Source organism: Melospiza melodia, chromosome 7, assembly GCF_035770615.1.
Source record: "Melospiza melodia melodia isolate bMelMel2 chromosome 7, bMelMel2.pri, whole genome shotgun sequence".
NCBI classification, from domain to species: domain Eukaryota; kingdom Metazoa; phylum Chordata; class Aves; order Passeriformes; family Passerellidae; genus Melospiza; species Melospiza melodia.
This window is the reverse complement of record NC_086200.1, coordinates 19054223-19059297: the sequence shown is the minus strand read 5'-3', so window position 1 is coordinate 19059297 and position 5075 is coordinate 19054223. Positions and strand designations below refer to the sequence as shown.

General features: G+C 37.8%; 1 long non-coding RNA gene across 2 annotated transcripts; it reads right to left on the bottom strand.

The window, feature by feature from the left end:
- Nucleotides 1-1293: 1293 nt before the first annotated feature.
- LOC134420527 (uncharacterized) lies at nucleotides 1294-3804 on the bottom strand. 2 transcript variants are annotated; one of them, XR_010028380.1, is made up of 4 exons: nucleotides 3594-3804; nucleotides 2235-2381; nucleotides 1857-1943; nucleotides 1294-1771 (listed from the first exon to the last, which is right to left on the bottom strand). It is a non-coding gene; the product is annotated as an uncharacterized LOC134420527 (long non-coding RNA). The 2 variants fall into 2 exon arrangements; XR_010028381.1 differs by lacking the exon at nucleotides 1857-1943.
- Nucleotides 3805-5075: the final 1271 nt, after the last annotated feature.

The window sequence follows — 5075 nt, the reverse complement described above, 5'->3', positions numbered from 1 at the left end:
TGAAGTGGCAAGGGTCATTGAACCCTGCCCTCCGTACCCCGTGGTTGTTTTTGCTTATGCGCTATTATTTGAACCAAATTATCCCTTGTTTATACATTTTTTAAACTATTTAATTTAAATTGTTACTATTTTTAATATTTTTTGGCCTTTTTATGATGGGATAATTGGGCAAACATAACACTTGTAATTTTGTTGTTATGTCTAGGCTCTGAAGCAGGATTTGTCATTGTTGTGGAACCAAGATTTGTCAGGACCCAGGACATCCCTCTGGCTGTCCTGAGCAGCCCAGACCCCTGCCAGGGGGCTCAGAGACCCTGGCACAGAGCCCAAAATGCCCCTGTGGTTTTGATTATGACCCATGGAGCATATTACCAATCCGGTATGAAGATCAGCAAGCCACAACACTTTAGGTAGCATATTGGTGAAGCTATTACAGGATGGAAAAGTAGATTTTAGGGTTTTTGGTATGGGGGTTCAGTAGGGAAGATGGTGGGAACTGGATGTGTCCAGCTTTCTCCTTCTTCTTCTTGGCCTCCATCTTCTGCTGTGGTGTTGGCACTTACAGATTGGTTTAGAGTAGAAGCTCACTGTCTAACATAGGTGATGGGTATTGGAAAGTAATTGTAAACATTGTATATGTCGTTTTTAGTATAAAGACATAACACAGCCCTGGGGGAGGCAGAGTGCCTGGAACTGTCTTGCTGAGCTCACCTTGGCAGGACAGGAGAAAATTTTTTATAGATAAGATAAAATAAACAACCTTGAGACTGAGAAATGAAGAGCCCTGACTCCTTCTTCAAGCACCAGACTGGGAAAAGAGACTTTGGAACTTTTCTCAGGGTCACTCTGACCAGCCAGAGATCCTGACAAAGATTAACCAAGGATTAATACAGAAATAGATGTTCTAATCTATCCTTGCAGTTCTGCTGGTCCCTAGGAAGGCTGGTGGGTGATTTATGTCCGTGTTCAAATATTTAAAGCAACAACAAATAGTCCCACCCTTTATATTTCAGATAAACAATTTAATGGCATCTTCACATTGGTTTCACAATCTTATAACGTGCATATTTTACTCCTTGTGAAGCTGAAATCTTTTTAAATACAAGTAATTCTACTGAAATTTTAGAAGTTTCGAAACCATTTTAACATACTGAAAACAAAACAGTCTAAAAAGACAGGTCTAACAGCCATTAAAATGCAGGAAAAAGCAAGAGGACTTCAGGTAAAAGAATATTCATTTAACAGCTACATTTCTTCCACTAAGTAGTTATATGTTAAGGAAAACTGAGTAAATGTAAAAGAACAGAAGTTCTTTGAAACCAGAATTTCTAATTTCTAAGCCAGAAGCAGCTTTGAAACAACTTTCTGTGTAGTTCTATTTATTTCCAAATTTAAAATTGGCTAATTTGTGTCCCAACATTTTGAAGCACAAGGGAGGAAAGGTGGAAGATGCTCTGCAGGGGTTGCAGTTATAGATCTATAAAGTTTATATGTGTAAAGGAATGAACACAGTATTAAACACACTGAGTATGACAGAAAAATGCAACAAAGCACCAACTCTGAGAGAAAAACAGCCCTGCAAGCAATGCCAGGGCACTGGGCATTTCTGGATTTTAAGCAAAGAGCATCTTTACAGCATCTTTACAGCATCTTTAATTTTCCTTTTCCTGTCCATTTTGGAGAGCACAGTCCAGCCCGCCTCGCGCATCCTCCTCATGGTTTTGAGTTTCAGAGCAGAGCCTGGAGATTTCACACTGCATGGAGCTGGGCTCTAGGAAGGAAAATAAAGCCATCCTTTCGTTTCTGTAAACAATCTGATTAACTGCTTGGTTTAATCTTAGGAAAGGCTAACATACCTTTTTTGGTGCTGTGGAATGTAACTGTGAAGCTTGTGGATAATCTTTGTACAAATTTTTAAACATTTCTTCTTCCGAGACTATGCTCTAATAAATTAAAAAGTTACTTAGTCACACTATATTAAAAATACTTTTTCTTTCCCCCTAAGGATATTAGACTATGAAAAAAAAGATGTCATTATGAGGCATAACAGTTCAATAAAAAGAATGTTAATTATATACATACAATGACAATTCCAGAAAGAACCAATAAATTAAAAATATACACATAAATATTGGCTGGAATGTGGAAGCCCAAACTCTTTATTTCCATTCTCAGCCCCAGCAGTGAGAGCTGCTCAGAGCTGCTCAGCACATGATTTGTTCTCTGGCTCTTACCAGGAGGTCAGTGTGCTCAGAGCTGTCTGACTCAGTGTCCAGCTGCACAAGCACTTTCTGCTTTTTCCTGCTGCTCTGCCCTGCAGGCAGGTTTGTGCTTCTTCCACTCTGCATTTTATCCATTGGAGGAGTCTTTATAACACATGTCTGGGAAAGAAAATGTTTCTCTTTTTAGATTATATTTTATGGGGTAAGTATGGAATCTAAAGCCAAACTCAGGACCCAGTTGACAGTCTGAGTGTCCCAGAATTCACCTGAGAGAAATGGTGGAACTCTGATCTTTCCATCCAAACATGAAGCAAAGACCCAAACAAAGTGGGGTGGGGTGGAAATATCATTTTTTATATTATTTTTGTTGCCAAATGAGGAGAATGAAGGGGAAGCTATGGAAGAGCTGAGTTTCATGGCACATGGTATTTAAGTTCTCCGTGCTTATCTGCAGAAATTCAGGTTATTCTGAACTGTAGCCACTACATTGGACTCTATCAAACATCAAAGAAAATGGGAACAAAACTGCAGGAAAAGGCTTTCAGAGAAAGATTGATAGCTACATCAAGATTGGTGTTATTTAAAATAGTCTTTTCACTAGAAGTGAAACTGAGAAGCATTGAATGGTCCAGTGCAGTCCTTTTTTAGACAGATAACATCAAAATGGTGCTGGATTCCATTGTTCCAATGTGAAAACCACAAGTGAACTCCTGACAGGGAAGAAGGGTGAGTTCTGCAATCAGGACTACTTTGATACTTTGACCATTTTTACAGCTGTATCAGCTTTTTTTTCTTTCATAGAGGAAAAGTGCCTTTACAAATGGACACTTTTAAAGACTAAGTAAATCAGTTCTAGAGACATTAAAAAATCAACAACTGAGCAAGAAAAATTACACACTGGGAGAGCCCTTCCAGAAACTGCTGTCTAATATCTCCATGGAATGGTGTGACCCTTTAAAATCCCTTCTTGTCCCAGGGGGAAAAAAATCATCTACAGAGAAGTAAGAAATATAGGCAGAAAAATGCAACAAGAAAAATTCACTGTTAGGAGTTACAAAACTTCAATGTTGGACTGCCCAAGAGGCTTCCTGTACTGAAGGAGGCATTTTTTATTTTTATTTTAATTTTTTTTTATTTCAGGAATATAATTTGGAGATTTTCTATTTTTACATGAATAGATTCACTGTATAGATCTAAACAAGGTTTAGGAGTCAGGAACATAAATTTGTATTTTCTATAATTTAAAAAGATTGAAGTCAAAAGCATTCCAATGTCTTTTGTTGAATGCAAATAAATTCTCATGGCACTTCAATTGATTCTACAAATATAAATATTACCAAATTGTAGAAGCAATTAAAAAGTTAAAGTTACCTTGTGTTTCTTTTCACTGTCAGGAATCACACTGCCAGAGTGCTCTTTTACAAGATTCTCCTACAAAAGAGTTATGTGACAGCAAGGAAATATTGATTTGAATTCAGTTGTTAAAAATCTTCTTGGTGTAATTACAGAGCACAGTCTACAATCGCAGACTGCTACAAAGTTCACACAAAAATATGACCAGGTTTGGTACAACCCCAGCAATCAAAAGTCACTGAAAAACTTTACAGTTTAGGGAATGTTTTTGCTTTAGCTAGTTAAAATTAACTAAAATAAAGGAGAGTTTTGCTTTGTTGTTTGTTTATTTGTATGTAATCTATAATCACAGACTGTTACAAAGTTCACACAAATACATGACCAGATTTAGCACAACCCCAGCATTCCAAAGTCACTGTTTTTCTGTTCAGTTTCATTTCTTACCCAGCTCCTCCCACAGCACAAGCCCAGGCCACACCTCTCACCCCCGCTGCTCAGTGAAAAAAAAACTCCACCTTTTCTTCCATTTCTGCTCTCAGCTGTTCCTTAAGAGATGACAGTTCCCGTTTCAAACATGACAGCTCATTTTCCTACAAACCATTAAATAAAGGACAGGGTTAACTCTGCACAGCCCAGAAAAAGGAAAACAGTCCCAAGTGAGGCAGTAATTAACAGGGACACTCAATAGATACACAGGATAATTCTATTTGCTTTTCAGCCCTATACTTGAAGCTTTGCTTTAGCTTGTTTAACAAAGACTGAAGCACTGTAAGAAACAGGTACTTGATCAGAAGTGTTCAAGGTAATACCTTAAAACCCTTGGGAGAGCAGGGGTGAGAGGGCACAATCTAAATATTTAAAACAAAAGTTTCCTATTCAAACATGACACACTACCTGGAGGAGCAGACAAAAACACACTGCTACTGCAATTTATTTTTAGAAACATTTTGAGTTTTTAGTGCCCAGAATAAGATCTGTTGCAGCAGGTTGGGTGGGACTGCTACTGGTAAAAATTAAAAGCACACTGGAAGAGTTCCCAGAGAATGTCTCTGGTGGGAAGACCCCAGAGCACAGCAGGAAAAGAAACTCTCTAAGCAAACTGAAAAAAGATCTTTAGAAGTCACAAACTGACTGAAGATCATATCTTTTGTCTCTCTGTGCTGTTGGTGGGCAAGAGGGAGGGATTGGAAAAAAAGGTGTTTTAAGGATTTTTTTAAATTCCTATTACTCACTTTTAATTCTATTAATAATTTTTTATACTATTTATTTTGAATTTGCTTTACGCTCAAAGTGTTTTTCTTCTAATCCTTATCTCAACTCAGTCCTTGAATTTTTCTTTCCCCTCCTCTGCTCAACAATAGCAGAGAAAAATGAGTAAATGTTTTTTTTGTGTGTGCCTGCACTTAGCCAGTATAAAACCCCTACACAAGGACATCAGCCCCTTCACTGAATTATTGACTGTTATAAATGGAACTCTGCAACGAGTTAAGTTGCCAAATT